This window comes from Dermochelys coriacea, chromosome 7 (assembly GCF_009764565.3).
Source record: "Dermochelys coriacea isolate rDerCor1 chromosome 7, rDerCor1.pri.v4, whole genome shotgun sequence".
Lineage (NCBI taxonomy): Eukaryota > Metazoa > Chordata > Testudines > Dermochelyidae > Dermochelys > Dermochelys coriacea.
Genome location: NC_050074.1, coordinates 20,761,773 through 20,781,035, shown reverse-complemented (window position 1 = coordinate 20,781,035; position 19,263 = coordinate 20,761,773). Strand labels below are relative to the sequence as shown.

General features: G+C 42.4%; 2 long non-coding RNA genes across 2 annotated transcripts in view; one reads left to right on the top strand and one right to left on the bottom strand.

Moving 5' to 3' along the window:
- Positions 1 to 19,263, top strand: part of LOC119858506 — a 198,326-nt gene that overhangs the window by 152,175 nt on the left and 26,888 nt on the right. The window lies entirely within an intron of this gene.
- Positions 1,926 to 19,124, bottom strand: LOC122461174. Its single transcript, XR_006282957.1, has 2 exons — positions 18,508 to 19,124; positions 1,926 to 2,398 (listed from the first exon to the last, which is right to left on the bottom strand). It is a non-coding gene; the product is annotated as an uncharacterized LOC122461174 (long non-coding RNA).

The window sequence follows — 19,263 nt, the reverse complement described above, 5'->3', positions numbered from 1 at the left end:
GACTTTAGGGGGAAAAATTAGCATGGGGAAATAGTTTTTAGTTTGTGTAATGACTCATTCACTCCCAGTCTTTATTCAAGCCTATTTTAATGGTCTCCAGTTTGCAAATTAATTCCAGTTCTGCAGTTTCTCGTTGGAGTCTGTTTTTGAAGTTTTTTTGTTGAAGGATTGCGACTTTTAGGTCTGTAATTGAGTGTCCAGGGAGGTTGAAGTGTTCTCTGACTGGTTTTTGAATGTGTGAAATCTTTTATTTTTTTAAACTGTCCCTTTATTTTTTAATAGTTTACATTTAACACAGTACTATATAATATTTGCTTTTTCTCTCTCTCTCTCTGCTACTGCTGTCTGCGTACTTCCGGTTCCAAATGTGGTGTGTGGTTGACTGGTCAGTTTGTAATTCTGGTGTTCGTAACTCTGAGGTTCCACTGTAGTAGACTCTTCCTATAGGATTTGAGTGGGTTTCATTAAAAAAATACATGCTATTTTCTTTAATTTTTTGTTTCCTTTCCACTGTCCAACCTATTGCATTTAATCTTTCTTCAGGATAGGTATTTAGAACACTTGTTCTAACAAACATATGTTCCCCCATTAACTCTGATGGATTCCTCATTTTAAAGTTGGTTTGTGTAATATTTCAACCCTGGAAATTAATGTGCAATTTATTAGACACTGGGAGAGCACCAATTTGCTACTTAATCAAGTCCATGTTCTTATCCCTAAAAACATGTGCACTATATGCGTGAAAGACACCAGGAAAATCTGGCAGACAACTGACGTAATCGAGAACAGAGTCTTTAGCGGAAGGCATAAACCTATGCAATAGGCCAGTATTGCCAAATGGTTTTGCATGGTAATGTATAAGGCAATAGTTTATGCATGGTAAGATCCTGGAGATGTTGCCTTCCGTTTTCTGATCAAGAGTTTGGAAAAAACGAAAAGAACACTTTGCACCCCAGGGAATCCTTCCCATGTTTGTTTTATAGTGAGCCCACTGTATATTCGGACATAATTTTGGGGGTTTAGTCAATACTGGGTGGATACCCATGCAGTGTAGACACAATCGAACTGATAGTCATGAACTTAATTACTGAGTGTCATAATTCTGATCAAAGGAGCCCTTGGTTAATTGGGGATATAGCAGGAACATCAGAAAAGATAGAAAAGACTCTTGCCTTTTTATGCTATGTGTATTATATCTACTTTCTCTCATTCACCACAAAATCCTCAATTGCTATAGTCACAACCTAAGAACATAAGAATGGCTCTACTGGGTCAGACCAAGGGTCCATCTAGCCCAGTATCCCGTTTTCCAACAGCGGCCAGTGCCAGGTGCCCCAGAGGGAATGAATAGAACAGGTAATCATCAAGTGATCCATCCCCTGTCGTTCATTCCCAGCTTCTGGCAAATAGGCAAGGGACACCATTCCTGCCTATCCTGGCTCATAGCCATTGATGGATCTATCCTCCATGAATTTATCTAGTTCTTTTTTGAATCCTGTTATGGTCTTGGCCTTCACAACATCCTCTGGCAAGGAGTTCCACAGGTTGACTGTGCATTGTGTGAAGAAATACTTCCTTTCCTGTCTCTGTCCCTCTGTCTGGATGGACACCAGTCTGTTGGGAGTGGACCTAACCATTGAATTCCATGTGCTTGCAAGCCCCCTGGGTCTGGATAATGACTGATCATTGTTCCTAGTTCTGGGTCTCTCAGGAACACTCCCAGGTGCAGACCCTGTGTCTGATACCTTTCTTGGGCAGTGGGACCCTTCAATGAGACTATCTTAGGCCCCCAAACTAGTGCCCTAGTCCTCCCACAAATCCCTTATACATGGTCCCTCAGAGTTTCACCTTGTTGTGGGTGCTCTGAGCTTCCCAATTAACCCCTTCAGGGAGCATATGGAAGGCAAGTAAGGAACACAGGCTAGCAAAGGCAATAGGAACTTTAATCTTGAAAGCACTAGAGAGTTACAGATCTATGAAAAACAATAAAAGCCTTGATGCAACCCCCGGAGTCTGATCTCACCCCTCCTTTGAGTTGTGGGTTTGGTCAGTGTCCTCAGGCTAGGAAGCCCTTCCTGTCTTCCTTAGACTGTCTGGTCATCTTGCATGTTGCAGTGGTCTGGCCCTTGCTTAGAGAAGCAGCCCTCTTTTAGAACAGGCTCTGTCATCCTTTGTCCAAAGAGCTTCAGTCCTGGGAGTTCTGGGCTCCAGCCCCCATCTCCTGTCTGTTTTTTGTGTGGAAAGTCATTCAAAGTCAGTGGCCCTATTGATAGAAACCCCATTGTTCCAATAGGCCAGGGTCATTCAGTGTTGATGTCCCTTGATTGCTCTGTCATAGCTGGTTAGACACAGTCTTTCCACTAGGTGACAAGCCCCTGCTACAAAATGATGCTCCAATCTACAAAAGAGGTTGCAATTTAGCATCAAGATCACACTCCAAACTAAAGATTACAATATAAAGTAGAGCCCCTGAAACAAAGTGGAGTTCCCAATTTGACAGTCTTGTCCCCAGTCTGTCACAGCCTTCATGCTTTCCTAATTATTAAGCTATTTTTGGGGCAATCTTTCTGAATCTGAAGAGCAGAGAGCTTGCATGAGGGCATCTTCATGTCATTTTACTTAATTAATTAATTAATTCTCTCTAAGCCCCTTCATTCCCTTCATTTCTTTACAGTATTCACAAGTTATTACTACCTAAACCACCCTTTCAGAAAGTTTATGTATCTAGTCTGTTTATGATCTTATACACATTCTTTTTTAAAGATGCCAGTATAATTAATTATAATGGTATAATTAAGAGTCATATCATTAACCCTAACTGTGCCGCCTAGCTGTAAATGGTAATAATCTTTTAAATTGACTTTCAGAGACCTGTGGATTGTTTTGAAACCAAGTTTTTCTCTCACTTTAGTTCTAAAAAAATCTTCTATGCCTTTGAATCTGCTTTGGTGGGGAAGATATGGAGGAAATGTATTTATACAAGGAAGGTCTATTTTAAGCTATTTGAAGATATTTTACTAGGACTCTGTTACTCAATGGAATGTTCTTCTGCTGTTATGTAAAACAAGGGATAACACTGACCAAAAGCTGAAGAAACTGAGGATAAATCTGTACTGCATATCAAAGTAGCTAAACAAATATAGCATAGATCAGTCCTTCGTCATCTTTTGAAGATTATTTGCACCTGGTGAAATAGGTTTATCTCCCCTCAAGAAGGTACATTTCTCTGCTGTGACTCAATCTAACTCTTTTTGTTCTGTCTTTCTTATGCTTGCAAAGAAATATATATACGGTAACATCAAGATCTCTTAATGCTTTGCATGATGGGAAATGACATGTGGTTTGAGGAGTTTTATGGTTCTTGTGATAATTTTTTTGTGGATTTAGGGCTCAGTCCTACAAAGTGCTGTGCGCACCACACTCCTATTGAAGTCAGTAGCTGTTGAGGATGTTTGACCCCATTCAGGAGTTGCTCAGCATCACCTCATAGGATCTGCCCCTTTTCACCTGATCCTGCACCATTGACCTCATGGGATTTTTGCCATGGATTCCAAAGAACTTGGCATCAGAGCCTTCAGAATGATTTGTCTTCCTCTGTCTCATCCCTTGTTCAGTTCATATTATTATGGCTATGGAGTGAACGTGTGGTGCACAAAACCCTGTGAGGTGCTTTACAGAACATGTGAAAACACATAAGGTGATATCTGCCCTGAAGTACTGACAACCTAATTTTAGACCTAACACAGTGAGGGAAAGTAAAAGACAAAAAGGGGGAATAGGGTAAGGGTTATAGCAATAATGAGATATGATTTAGTAGGTACATATCCTGATAGCTACATTGTTTAAACAGGATAACTCACTACTTGTGGGCTATAAGAAAGAGATGGGTTTTAGAAGGATATGATGCACAGAGATTGGGAGGACATTTCATGCACTGCAGGGAATGGAACAGCTTCTACATCTAGCTTCATCATTTCAGACATTTAAAACTAGATTGGATAAAACACTAGCAAATATACCATAGGGAATAATCTTGCATTGGCAAGATGATGGCTTACATCACTTAAGTGATCTTCTTGAACTCTTTCTTTCTTCAGTCTACTATTCTAGACAAAACAGTTTATTCATGGAGTTTCATCTTTCAGTCTGAATGTCCCAGATTTGAAATGTTTACATCAGACTTAAAATGAGATTGTCTAATTAAAAAGCACACCTCACAACCAAACATCTTTGTTACCCTGTGTTTCTAACAACACACTTGATTATGAATAGTGGAGGAATTTTAAAAATCCAGCATACTTTTCTCTTTCATGCCTGGTTTATTTTTTTGTATTTCTCTCAGTTTGCACAATGAAAAAGAATCAAATCAATGATGTCAGTTTTACATTAATAGTCATTTTCATTTAGAGCATCTTAAAGATGCAACTTTGGCTTTCAGACACTGCAAAGGAATAATTATTTATTTTAAAAACCTAGTCTTTTTTAGATTTTTTTTTTGGTAAGCTGTGGAAGGATCTTAGATTTTATAAAAGCCTATTTTACAAAATGTAAAATTAGAGTAAATCTAAGCTGCCAACTTCTCTTTAATGTCACAGTAGCTTACAGAGAGCATTAGCAGTAAGCTCAATACAGGTTGAAAGAAGAGGTTATGTTGCTTTCCCTTGAATTTTTTTCATCAGTCTGGTGACTACTTGATGACACATTCTTCTGGGTCACATGTTCATGAAAGATGGGCTATATGGGGACACACAGCATGGAAAGTATTCTAACCAGGGATCAGTTATGTTGATGAGCTCCACACATGTTGTATATTTGTATATTCCTCACATGCATTTTATTAATAGCATGAGACAGAGGGAAAGAAAGAACCAGTTATTATTCTTTATCCAAACAAAAAATAGTTTTTCCTCCTTATAATGTCATACCTACAAACGGCTTAGTATCTCACATGGCAGCTTGGATATAGCACGATGCCATTAGCAAATGTAGTGAAGATCAAATGAAAGTCATAGAGCACAGATCCCCAAGCCTACCTAATGGTGTCTGATGGTAGCAAGGAAGAAGTGAGGCCAACAGGAGTAGGAAGCCAGAATTCATAATTTGATAACGAATGGGAGGAAATGGGCACAGACAACTGTTCTAAAAGCCTCTTTAGACACTCATTTTTTTAGGACCAATCTCAAGAACAAGCCAAACAAGAGGCCACCTGGGGACCCATGACCCAGTGCAAGCTTTGCAACTCCTGGGCCAGCCTTATCTCCTGCTTTGGTCCTGTCTACCACCAGAGGGAAAGAGATCTCCCCACCCAGGTTATCAACTTCCTCACCACCAGTGGAGCAGGAGAATTATCCCTGGTAAGGAGATTGGGGGAGTAAATGCTCTGCTACAAGGTTACCTATATAATCACCCATATCATGGTTCATCATCATCAGGTCTTCTATCACTTGAGCTAAAGAAGTAGCTCATAGCAGTAGAAAGCCAAAAATATAGCTAAATTCAAAAAATAATTAGATGGAGGATAGGCCCATCAATGGCTATTAGCCAAGATGGTCAGGGATGCAACCCCATGCTCTGGATGTCTGTAAACCTCTGATTGCTAGAAGCTGGGACTGGACAATAGGGGATGGATCATTTGATGAATTGCCCTGTTCTGTTCACTTCCTCTGAAGCATTTGGCACTGGTAACTGACAAAGGACAGGATACTGGGCTAGATGGACCATGTGTCTGACCCAGTGTGGCCATCCTTATGTTATATACTCTTCCTGGAGTGAGGGACAGAAGCAGAAGGTGGGAGGGAACACCACACAACACGCCATTGTGTTACTTTGACTTCCCCAGGCTTCCCCAGCAGCCAGAATGGATCAGAAAACTTTCACAATAGTTTCGTCAGTTTTGATTTTTTCCCAGAGTCGAAGAAAAATACACACATGGAAAGGGCTTTTATTTGGTACAACTTTCCTATTTTAACTCTGGAAGTATCACTCACTAGAGATGAGTCTGAACTAGATCCAAAGTCCGCAAGTGTTCGGATCCAAGGTTTTGGTTCAGGGTCAACTCTAGTATTCACAGCGTCTCGTTATATGAGGTTACGTTCTTTTAACATGCTCTTCAGGTTGTCATTCATAACATGGTGAGTTAGGATGAAGAATGCTACCAGTTGTGGTTAGTAACCAGCAGGGTAAATTAAAAATGAATGATCATTAATAATGCAGGATCTTTGGATTCCATCTACTCCTGAAATTATTTCCTAAACAATATTACAGCCTCTCAGGCTTTCAATTCAAGATAAATTAGCTTTTCAGAAATTCTTTCTTGAAGCCATCATAGAAAGGGCAGATGTCTCCGGCACTGGTCATGTCTAATTCAGATGGGAAATTCAGGTCAACCACACCATTTCAGTGTTTAGACAAGGGAATGAGTATTGTCCAGTGGATAGAGCAGGCAAGTAGGAGTCAGACTCAGGATCCATGAGTTCTGTTCCCAACTCTGCCACTAATTTGAATTATGACTTTGGTAAGGCACTTAATATCTCGAGGGCCTCAATTTAACCATTTGTGAAATGGGTATAACAATATATTCTTTTCAGGGATATTGCAGAGCTTAGTTAATGGTTGGATGAAAGGTGCCCTAAGTGGAAGGATTAGTATTATTAAACAGGCAGTGTATTGAAAGGCGTTCTCTCAGAAAAAACAATTTATCACACATAAAACTCAAAGCTTCAAATCTTAGAGATTGGAGGATGGAAATAAAATGAGAAAGACATCTTTTTTCAGTGCGAAGCACAGTATGTCAATAGGAATAATGCATTTACATTTGTACTGGATGCAGGGAATCCAGCGGGGTCCTGTGCCTAGCTAAGGCTCCTAGGTGATACAGGAATACAACTAATAAATAATAGTAATGAAATGAAACATGCTAGGCCAGTGGCGTTTTCCACCATGTTTAGGAGGATGATTTACCTCCTCAGCTGTCAAAATAAAGACATGTTAGTGGCTAAGAATATTTAGTAAGTCTTCCAAACTGACATGATTTAGTTGTAAGGAAGAAATCAGTTGTAAATTTCACACATGTCTTTTCTCTTCTGACAGAGTAAATTCCCTGCATTCATTCCCTGTAATCCCCCTGCTGCTGTTACTTACAATGGGTTGGAAATGTCATGATACCATTGAAGTAAGGAACTTTTCTCCAAGGCACTTTGCTAACTTAATTAGATTAAGTTAATTAATTAACTTAATTGTTATTTCCTTCTCCCTAGTATTCTCTTAGGCCCTTCTATCAGAAATCTTTCAGGTGCATCAGTCATAGGGCTGCCAAGGTCCTGCTGATCACTGCGGCCAAAAGCTACTTAATGTAGTAGGTTGCCCAAGCAGTTTGCAAAGCAGCTTGAAATCCCTGTGGCTAATAGAAGAGGTCAAATGGTGCCGTTAGACGCATGCATGCATGGCTCCCATTGACATTAATAGGAAACATTCATGTGTAGCCAAAGACCACATGTGCCCTAAGGTCATTACCATCTGAGGAGACACTCACATCCATGACTATTCCTTTCACTCCCTAATAGTCAGTAGAGTTGCGTCAAAACTGGCAGAAAGGAGCATCTCCTTTTCAAAAGGGCAGCAGGAGAGCTCAATGCTAGCAGCTTCAACCAGCTGGCTTGTCTTAAACCATCATCATCATCTACAAGGTTTTTTGTTGTTCTTGAAGAAACTGGCAACTGCCCACCATTCTGAGCCCTGCAGCCAATTCATTTATTAAACAGTCACTGAATTAATATTGTGCTGCCTTAGGCAACTGCCTCTATGACTGGGACAGCCGTGATTCTGGCTAATGAGATTATCCTATGAAATCTGAGGTTGTAGGAGCCTGCAATCTATGAAACTAGATCAAATACCCAAAGATTATGGACCCCTTAAAACATATGCTATGGGGATCTATATTTGGGCTTCTTGGAAAAATTACTGAGAGAACAATCTTGCACTGATCAAGAGAAAAATGGACTAGAAGAAGGATAGGCCATAGGATTTGCATTCCAGAGACCAGGGTACTAAACCTGGCTCTGCCATAGATAGCCTGTTTGACCTTGGTAAACCACTTAGGCTGCTATTAGATATTTCATACTAGACACCCAATATCAGTGACCACTTTTGAAAATGTTGACCATACTGTAGATACAGCAATTTCCTCCACTTCTGAAATGCCGCCACCTCTGGGCAGAAACGTGGCTGCTGTTTAACAATAAATGATGAAGCTCTACAGCAGTTTGTGATAGCAAGTGAAAAATACACATATGCAATTGAAACTGCAGAAGTTTTCTGTAGAAGCAGAATGCACTAAATGTATAAAAGTTACTGGAACTGTAATTTAATCAGAAGGCGGGGGGCTATGCATCGTCACTCTCCAGAAGAGCATAGAGTGACCTTTAATGACCACAAACCGCTGATCCAAAAGACAATGTGGAACTTAGAATGCAAAGATCTTAGATCTACCATATCCAAACATTTCTATAGCAGCCATCATCAGATTGTAAAGCTGCCCTTTCTGCTGTAATTACCAGGTGAGGGAAGGAGCAGAATTGCTGCCATTGATTCCCCATGTATATCTCCCAAGCAGTGCAGCTATCCCTTTGGGCTCAGAAGGGTGCAAACTGAACCCTCATGTGTCAGTAGATTTGAATTTAGCCCTATTTAGCCTATTATACAGTTATATTGCAGCAGCACCTAAAGGCCCCATACTTCTGGACACTGTACAAACATAGAACATAACATCCCCTGCCTAAAGATCTCAAACCTCTTTGATTACCCATTTGCAAAATATGATGGACATGGTTAAATGCAGAGCAGCTGCTGAGTGTGCATCCCAACTGGTAAGTAACCCTCTTAAGAAGAAGGATTATCTTATGTTTAAGGTACAGGACTAAAAGCCATGAGGCTGTGGTTTCATTCCTGATGGTCCAAGCAAGTCAGTTCACTTGCCAGTTTTCCCATCAGCAAAATGGGCATAATAATACATCCTTACCAGAGCAAAGTGTTGTAAAGCTTAGTAATTCAATATGGTTTGTATTTTTATAAATATCTTCAGTATCTTTGGGGAAGGTGCAAAGTTGTATTAGTCTATTCATATGTGACAGGTGAACCCTCCCTGCGGGAAGGCTAGCCCGCTTCCCCACCCCTTCCGTCCAATGCCCTGCCACCCCCCGCATGCCAAAGCCCCAATGCCCCGCCCCCCCGTAACCAGAGGAGCCCTGAGACATACACCCCTGTAGCCAGAGGAGCCATGGCCCGCCCACTCATGCCACACTGATTGGCCCCCCCAGCACCAGGCTGAGCTGCTGGCCCTCGACCCCAGTACTAGACCGAGTCACAGGCCCTCTCAAGTGCCAGGCTGGCCCCAGTGCCCAGCCAAGCCACCAGCCCCCCCACCCAAGTGCTGCACCAGCCTATGCACCCAGCTGAGCTGTCGGCTCCCCCAAGCACCGGGCCGGGCTGCTGGGCCTAGTGCTGTCTCTGGCCACCAGTGGACCCAAGCTGACATGGGCAGGACCACAGTCTGGGTCAGGGGTGGCTTAGCTTGCCCTGGCCTTTAACACCTACCGCCCAAGAATCTATTCAAAACGTCACAAAGGAAAAAAATTGTAGAGGGCCAACTTCAGATCTTGAGGTCAAGAAGTTTTTCATAAACAAAGACTAAAGGGGCAAACTTTCAATAGGTCTCTAAAATGTTACCACATGACTTTTGCACTTAAATAGTGCCTTTTACCTGATATTGCAAGGCAAGCTATAAAGGGAGGTAAGGATTATCTTTTCTTTTACTGCTTGAGAAACTGAGGCACAGAGAGGCTAAATGATTTACCTAATGTCACCAAGCCATCAGTAGCAGCGCATAGAATAGAACTTCATGTGTCTTTCCTCATAGTCCCTTTGTCCTTACCATGAGTCAATCCTCCTTCTCCGGTGCTTTCTTTCCATTTTCTTCATAATATGCATGCAAAGGCAGAATTTTTAATGCAAAAATAGCTGTACCATTTTTAGAGGCACATTGAAAATTTGACTCCAGAGGCATGAGCAATAGTAAAGGATAAACGATCTGATGAAGTACCCATTGAAATCACCTTACTATACACCTCTTAATGTGGGAATGGAGGTTGATGGCTAGGCAATATGTCAGTGCTGATTGCATTATAAAAATAACTAAAATTCCAATCTTTGATGACATCTACAAATTGTTCCAGCTTTGTTCCTCTGTTTATGGAACCCTCACTAAAAACAATCTCACTTTCATAATGTTGAGTACAGTTCAAAGTCTGTATTATAGGCATATATTTTGTCTAAAATATTGTCAGTGGCAGACATGTGATTCTAAAAATATATCTAACGCCTCTAAAGAGGTTTCATTTTCCCTATTGGTCTCATCCTTCTTCAAGCATCAGTAGGAATCATTGCAAGTTACTACCCTTAGAAAAGAAAGCATGCCTATGATATATATAAAGTCACATTTGAAGTTAGTTTGCAATCTTGATAGCAATCTGCACTGATTTTGCTAAACATAACTTTACCTTTACCAAATCCCACAAACAAATGTTGCATGACCCAGCAGACTGAATAGTGTTAAGTCTGGAGTATTGTGTCCAGTCTGGGAACCACATTTCAGCAAAGATGTGGACAAACTGGAGAGAGTCCAGAGAAAAGCAACAGAAATGATTAAAGATCTAAAAAACATGACCTGTGAGGGAAGATTGAAAACACTGGGTTTGTTTAGTCTGGAAAAGAGAAGACTGAGGATGGACATGATAAGTTTTCAGGTACATAAAAGGTTGTTACATAGAGAAGGAAGAAAAATTGTTCTCATTATCCTGAGGATAGGACAAAAAGCAATGGGCTTAAATTGCAGCAAGGGTGATTTAGGTTGGACATTAGGATAAACTTCCTTTCAGGGTAGTTAAGCACTTGAATAAATTGCCATGGGAGGTTGTGGAATCTCTCCATCATTGGAGATTTTTAAGAGCAGGTTAGACAAACACCTGTCAGGGATGGTCTAGATAATTAGTTCTGCCATGAGTGCAGGTCACTGGACTAGATGACCTCTCTAGGTCCCTTCCAGTCCTACGATTCTATGATTCTAAGTGTTCAAGGTTAGAGCAATAAGGCTGCAGCACGGCAACAGAGTAAGCATGTAGACTGATGGGCAACAAGGTCAAGATAAACTGTAGTAACTATGAAGGCTATTTATACCTCTGCATTTGGAGAGGGCACATTCAAATTCATGATGAAAACATATTGGCACTGTAGTATCCTCAGCCAAGCAGCACTCTCCAAGCTTCAGGAACAAAGCATGTCTACAATTTTCCTAGAAATGTTCCTAGCCTGAGGTTGTCAGAACATTCATTCAAAACAATTTTATGGATTTTTTTTGAATGTAGCAAAAACAGCGAATTAAAGTAAACCAAAGCACATCTTGTCTACCTCATCTAATTACTGTCCAACCTCCACCTAGACTGCAAAACTCCAAGCAATAACGCTTTGCACTTACATGTACTGCCTTCCATTCATAGACTTTATAAATATTAATGGGAGCAGGAAAGAAACATTAAGTCATACACAAAAGGTCACAGTAGATCAGACCAGAACTTGGGGGGGGCATGAAGGACATTCAGGGGGCTGTGGTGGGCGAGGGCCAGCCCCTAAGGGGGGAGGGGAAGTAATGCCACCCAGCCCCAGCCCACCCCCAGCTCTGCTTTGGCCCTGCCCCCAGCCATGGCTCCAGCTCCCAGCCCCACTTCTGCCCCTGGCTGCATCCCTGACCCCGCTTCCAGCCCCAGACCCACCCCCAACTGCAGTCCCAGCCTTAGCCCCCTTACCCCATCCATGTATCCTCCCCCCCCCCCCCCGGGAGCCACATCCCATTCCCAGCCCTGGCTCCTGGTGGACTGGGGCCGGGGGTGGGAGAGGGGACAGATGGGTAAAGGGAGGCGCGATCTTCAAAAATTTGGGGAAAAATTGGTCTAGATGATCTGATAGTCCCTACTAGCCTAAAACTCTATGACTCTAAGGATATGTCTGCACTGCAATAAAAGACCCATGGCACAGCCCCAGCTGGCCTGGATCAGCTGTGAAGGGGTTGGTCTCAGAGCCTGGGCTCCAGCCCAAGCCCAAATGTCTCCACTGCTTTAGCTCTACAGCACAAGCCCCCTGATCCTGAGCCAGATGACCACATTTAGCCAGGGCATAACTGACTTCAGGGGAGTAACAGCAGGGGCATTTGTTCCATTGCCTTCAGATTATATTTGGGGAAACTGAGGCTCAGAGAAGTTAAGTTATTTGACCTAATTTGCACAGGGAATCTGTGCAACAATCAGAAATAGAGTCCAGATCTTCTGAATCCTAGCCCTCTGAGTTGGCCACAAGCCCATCTGTCTCTTGATGGATATGTGCCCATCTGGGTTTGGCATTTTGAACTTTGTGCATTTTTTAAAATTAGAGTTCTTGTGCACTTAAAAACAGAGTAGCTAGTCACTTCAGTTCTGTGTGTTTCACTTCAGAGGGGTTCTTGGCTGCCTTGTTGCTCCCAGGAAGTTACATGAAATATTTGGTTAAGGGTGGGGTATAACACTGCTGCCAATGTGTGCCCAGACGCTGTTATGGCTTGTTAGTAAGATTCCTATAATTCTTAACTGATTTCTCTATGGCTTCCAGAGTAGATTGGCTATCACTGAACCAACATAAGGTGTTAGTGAGCCTTCTGTTCTGGAATTCATTTCTGATTAATATGCACTCATAAAGGGTGAAATATATTCCTCCTACAGACAGCCTGAATGATCAAGCGGTGCGTGGGAGAAGAGCAGGCGAGCTGGGAGGGGTGAACCTACACCTCTTCCTGGGGACAAGCTATAAGCCCAGATCCTCTGCATAGGGTACTGGAACTAATGTGTGCACATAAACATGGTTCTTGTGGCACCTTCCCATGCCTGTTGTTGCCTTTGCATCAGTCTATTCATGGTTGACATGGAGACCCTTTCAGCAGCATCCAGGGGATATTCAGACATCTCTGTGTAGCAGCTCTGCTTACATTTGCACTGCCGAGTTCCAATGCTGGGCTTAAGTGTTGTGAAGGCCACTGAAAGACCCTCCGCATCAGAAATGAATTTCAGTCAAAGGTAATATTTATCTGCTGATATTGACAAACCAATCTCGGTTCATCTAAACAATACAAAGACGTTGAGTCTGATTCACATTTTCCACATTTGCACTTTCCACAAAGTGCCCACCAAGCTGCTACCTCTTGCCAGTTTGTGAGTTCCTCAAGTATGGAGGAGCTCTCTGGTGCCAACAGAGCCAGCATTCTGTGTAACAATCTCACCCAGGCAGGGCATAGGGGGCAAGTGGGGCGAAAGAAATAGCATGGCAAGGGCATAGAGTTACACTGGCATAAACCCTATCTTAGATAAGAACGTAAGAATGGCCATACTGGGTCAGACCAAAGGTCCATCCAGCCCAGTATGCTGTCTACCAACAGTGGCCAATGCCAGGTGCCCCAGAGGGAGTGAACCTAACAGGGTTCTAGTGATCTCTCTCCTGCCATCCATCTCCACCTTCTGACAAACAGAAGCTAGTGACACCATTCCTTACCCATCCTGGCTAATAGCCATTAATGGACTTAACCTCTATGAATTTATCCAGTTCTCTTTTAAACCCTGTTATAGTCCTGGCCTTCACAACCTTCTCAGGCAAGGAATTCCACAGGTTCACTGTGCGCTGAGTGAAGAAGAACTTCCTTTTATTTGTCTTAAACCTGCTACCCATTAATTTCATTTGGTGGCCCCTAGTTCTTATATTATGGGAACAAGTAAATAACTTTTCCTTATTCACTTTCTCCACACCACTCATGATTTTATATACCTCTATCATATCCCCCCCTTAGTCTCCTCTTTTCCAAGCTGAAAAGTCCTAGCCTCTTTAATTTCTCCTCATATTGGACCCGTTCCAAACCCCTAATCATTTTAGTTGCCCTTTTCTGAACCTTTTCTAATGCCAGTATATCTTTTTTGAGATGAGAGGACCACATCTGTACACAGTTATCAAGATGTGGCCGTACCATGGATTTATACAAGGGCAATAAGATATTCTCCATCTTATTATCTATCCTTTTTTTAATGATTCCTAACATCCCATGTGCTTTTTTGACTGCTGCTGCACACTGCATGGATGTCTTCAGAGAACTATCCACGATGACTCCAAGATCTTTCTCCTGATTAGTCGTAGCTAAATTTGCCCCATCATATTGTATGTATAGTTCGGGTTATTTTTTGCAATGTGCATTACTTTACATTTATCCACATTAAATTTCATTTGCCATTTTGTTGCCCAATCACTTAGTTTTGTGAGATCTTTTTGAAGTTCTTCACAGTCTGCTTTGGTCTTAACTATCTTAGGCAGTTTAGTGTCATCTGCAAACTTTGCCACCTCACTGTTTACCCCTTTCTCCAGATCCTTTATGAATAAGTTGAATAGGATTGGTCCTAGGACTGACCCTTGGGGAACACCACTAGTTACCCCTCTCCATTCTGAAAATTTACCATTTATTCCTACCTTTTGTTCCCTGTCTTTTAACCAGTTCTCAATCCATGAAAGGATCTTCCCTCTTATCCTATGACAACTTAATTTACTTAAGAGCCTTTGGTGAGGGACCTTGTCAAAGGCTTTCTGGAAATCTAAGTACATTATGTCCACTGGATTCCCCTTGTCCACATGTTTGTTGACTCCCTCAAAGAACTATAATAGATTAGTAAGACACAATCTTCCTTTACAGAAACCATGTTGCCTTTTGCACAACAATTTATGTTCTTCTATGTGTCTGACAATTTTATTCTTTACTGTTGTTTCAACTAATTTGTCTGGTACTAACATTAGACTTACTGGTCTGAAATTGCCAGAATCACCCTCTAGAGCCCTTCTTAAATATTGGCGTTACATTAGCTATCTTCCAGTCATTGAGTACAGTAGCTGATTTAAAGTACAGGTTACAAACCATAGTTAATAGTTCTGCAATTTCACATTTGAGTTCTTTCAGAACTCTTGGGTGAATGCCATCTGGTTCCGGTGACTTGTTACTGTTAAGTTTCTCAATTAATTCCAAAACCTCCTCTAGTGACACTTCAATCTGTGACAATTGCTCAGATTTGTCACCTACAAAAGACGACTCAGATTAGGGAATCTCCCTAACATCCTCAGCTGTGAAGACTGAAGCAAAGAATTAATTTAGTTTCTCCGCAATTACTTTATCATCTTTAAGTGTTCCTCTTGTATCTCGATCGTCCAGGGGCCCCACTGGTTGTTTAGCAGGCTTCCTGCTTCTGATGTACTTAAAAAACATTTTGTTATTACCTTTTGAGTTTTTGGCTAGCTGTTCTTCAAACTCCTTTTTGGCTTTTCTTTTTTCATTTTTACATTTAATTTGACGGTGTTTATGCTCCTTTCTATTTACCTCACTAGGATTTGACTTCCACTTTTTAAGAGATGCCTTTTTATCTCTCACTGCTTCTTTTACATGGTTGTTAAACCATGGTGGCTCTTTTTTAGTTCTTTTACTGTGTTTTTTAATTTGGGGTATACATTTAAGTTGAGTCTCTATTATGATGTCTTTGAAAAGTGTCCATGCAGCTTGCAGGGATTTCACTCTAGTCACTGTACCTTTTAATTTCTGTTTAACTAGCCTCCTCATTTTTGCATAGTTCCCCTTTCTGAAATTAAATGCCACAGTGGCATTAAACCCCATCTTACCAACCCGAGAAACAGGCCCCATGTATACAGTAAAAATGAAATGGGTGTTACACTCAGCTACTGATAAACTTATCAGCAAAGCCAACAGATAACCCATACCCCTAGGAACACACAAAAATCAAAGAAGGAAAGAGCATCTGAGCTGCATCAACCATCTTCCCAAAGTCCCCCTGTCCTGGAAATCAATTTTCAAGTTTAATGACATCTAATAAATTGCCCTCTGTAACATTAAATTGAGGTCTATTTATAATTATTTGTATTATAGGGGTACCCGGATGTCCCAGCCAAGATTGCGGCCCCACTGTGTTAGAAACTGGGCAGACATGGGCCAAGAGACAGGCCTTGCCCCTTAGAGCTTACACTCTAAAGAGACAAGATAGACTGTGATGGGGTGTCTTAACCCTACACTGGGACAGAAGGGGTTAAGGAACAGTTCCGGGCCCACCTAAGCTTCTCCTCCAGCTGGAGCAGACTCCTTAAAAGAGACCCAGTGACAAGGGGTAGGTAGGAGAGGCTTGTTTTGGGACTGCCTGAGTAAGGCTGAAGTAGGTTTCTGGCTGCAGGGGAGAGGGCTGCACATAGCAGCCTCCCCAGGCCCTAGAGGAGGGACTAGCCTTTCCCTAACACTAGGGAGCCCTTCTCGTGGATCATCTGTGAGGCTTTGATCATGCCGTGGAATAATGTGGTAGGAAGTGGCCAAGGGAGGCAGTCTCAAAGCACTCTGGGGTGTTCGCTATCGCTGCCTTTTGTAGGGCCCTGGGCTGGAGCCCTGTGAATTAGCAAGGCCTGGACTCACCTACTAAGCACTCTCTTGTGAAGGGGGAACAAACCTCTCGTCCCGGAAATAAGGGGGAATAGCGACATTTTAAGCCATGAGAAAAGGGTGCGTAACCCCCAGGGGCCTGGAGTTTGGCTGAATACCCTTTCTGTTGTTGGGATGTTGGGCTACATACATTTTGTTGGACATGGTTACCCCATAATGGGGGTGGACTCGACTGGTGACCTGGCTGGAGGGCTGAATTGCTACCTACTGGAAGGGGGACATACCATAGTGTCTGAATGATGTCTCCCAAGGGACACTGGAGCCAGGGAAGAGCTGGGACCCAGTGACCTGACCTCTAGGCTGCACCATTGGCAAGCTCAGCCCTGTCACACAGACAAAAGGTAGGGGGAAAGGATGAAACATGCAGAATGAGCAATGTGATGGCCTTAAGTGGCATGGTAATGCCACAACGTTTGTATTTAAAATATTTTGGGGTGAGCTCAGCGGGGGAGGTGTAATTGTTGTTGGAATAGGCCAGGAGCAAGTTATTGCCCCCTGCAACAGGGAAGCAGGGAGAGAACTCTCCCTCAGACAGGTGTGTCAGAGGCCCACTGCCTGGTGGGGTTACTCCTGGGGTGATGCTGCCACCACACCATCCTTGCTCAGGGCTGAGTTTAAAGCCACGCTCTAGCTGTGGACTCTCGCAGCTCATAATTGACTTGTCACATTTGCCTTGAGCTCCTGCTCTGGCCTTGCATCACATATGGAGCATGTCAATGGATTTTGTTCTGCTAAAGTTAGAGGCTGGGGTGCATGTGTGTTTTAAACAGGGCTTATAATAGAAAGCTTACTTTGACCTTCACTATGGAGAGATTAGCACCCGTTCCATAACTAAATACTGTACCTTGTTCTAAATATCCAGAGGCAATTTCTGTTTACAGCACGGCAAAATGTGCTGAGCTGGAAGATCCTGCTAGTAATAAAGCCAGTGCTATCCTGTCATGGGGCCATGGGGATTCCCCACCAATCATTTCTTTGTTATGTGGACTTCTGCCCTGCTCATGGAGGGTGCAGAACATCTCTGTGTGCTGCTGCTGGAAGAGATGACTTGGGCTGTGGCAATTTGCTGTGTAAAATTGCCTTGTGTGTGTCTGAAACTAAAGAATGAGGAGTCTGTTACTACTTTGCCCTTACCTTTGGTTTCTCCCATCTCATTGAAGTCAGAGAAATGCTTCCCTGTGGCTAGACCATATAGATATATAGACCAGGCTAAATTCTTCCTGGTCTATATGTGGTTGCACACTGCAGAGTGAGGAGAAATAAGAAGCTTCTTTCCATTTGCACTGCCTGTGCAAGGGGTGGGTAGATTTGCAGCCCCTGATACCTCCTTTCTCCCCTGAGAGCATGTGGTGCCACAAAGGGGACAGGGAAAGGAGAGGAGGAGGCAGGGATATGGCCCTTTCTCCTCACATATATTGACCCCTAATCTGAAACCCCAAAGGGAGTTTAACAGTCATGCAGCTGTTCTGTGCTTAGGAGCCATACATACTTGACATATGGGATTTTCATAAACACAGCATTGACTTATTTTGCTCCCACTGACTTTAATGGGGCCACAGTTAGGCCAGCGCAGGGCACTTTGGAAGCCCAAACACACAATGTTTGTAAGATTAAGTACTTGTGGTAACAGTACTATTGTAAACTTACACAGAACAAAGCTTTTTATCCTGAAGGATCTCCAAATACTTTACAAACACAGGGCCCCGTCTTGCAAACACTTCATACTGATCTTAGTGTTTCCTACAATGAGCAGGCCCATTGCAGACAATGGCATGACTCAAGTTAAAACATGTTTGTAGGATCAGACCCCAAAATACCAGCATTTAGTGTTTCTTGAAAGTATTCTATACAAGTACTGATCTGCCTTAATGCTACTTGTCTATGGATTTAGAAAGCTGATGCTTACTTACATGGACTCCAACCTGGGAATTCTTCTTAGGATATAGACAGATGACAAAGAAGAAGAAAATAACAAACCCCACAACCAAAAAACTGAACCTCCCTCACTAAAAATCACTATAATCTTATGCCCAATCTTTAGAGAGTTTAAATTCCCAGAAGATAAAAGGATGGTCATTTGGCTGTCTCAATTCACTGACTTTTCCGGTGTTTCCTGTTTCTCCTACTAAAGTGGATTTCACTGATCACAGACTGCATGTTTTTTGGTCCAGACCAGAATGCTACCAATATTCCTGCTTCATCAATCTATACCCAATTCACAGCTCAGCATTTGGCCAGACTAACCAGGCTCACGTGTTGTGCTAGGTGCACTACAAGATCAATTTCATCCAATCCCCATCACAAAGTAACCCAATCTTTGCTCCCAATTACTCCCCTGCTCTCCTATTGACATCATGATCTAGATCCTCAGCTGCTGTAAATTGGTATAACTCCATCAGAGTCAATGGAGCTACATTGACTCACACAGCTGTGGCACCAGGTGTTTTACTGCAGTGACAACAAAGGGGAAGGTCTACAAATTACCTGAATTACCAAAAGCAATTTAATTGCTAGATGAATAACCTGTAGCAATCCAGCAACAACTACAAAAAATGACCAGATGAAGAAGAATGAAGACCAAAAATCTCTATGATGTTGTCATTGCTATTTCCAAGTCAAGGGCAACCCATACATGCACAAAATCTATCCTAATATGCCACAAAAGG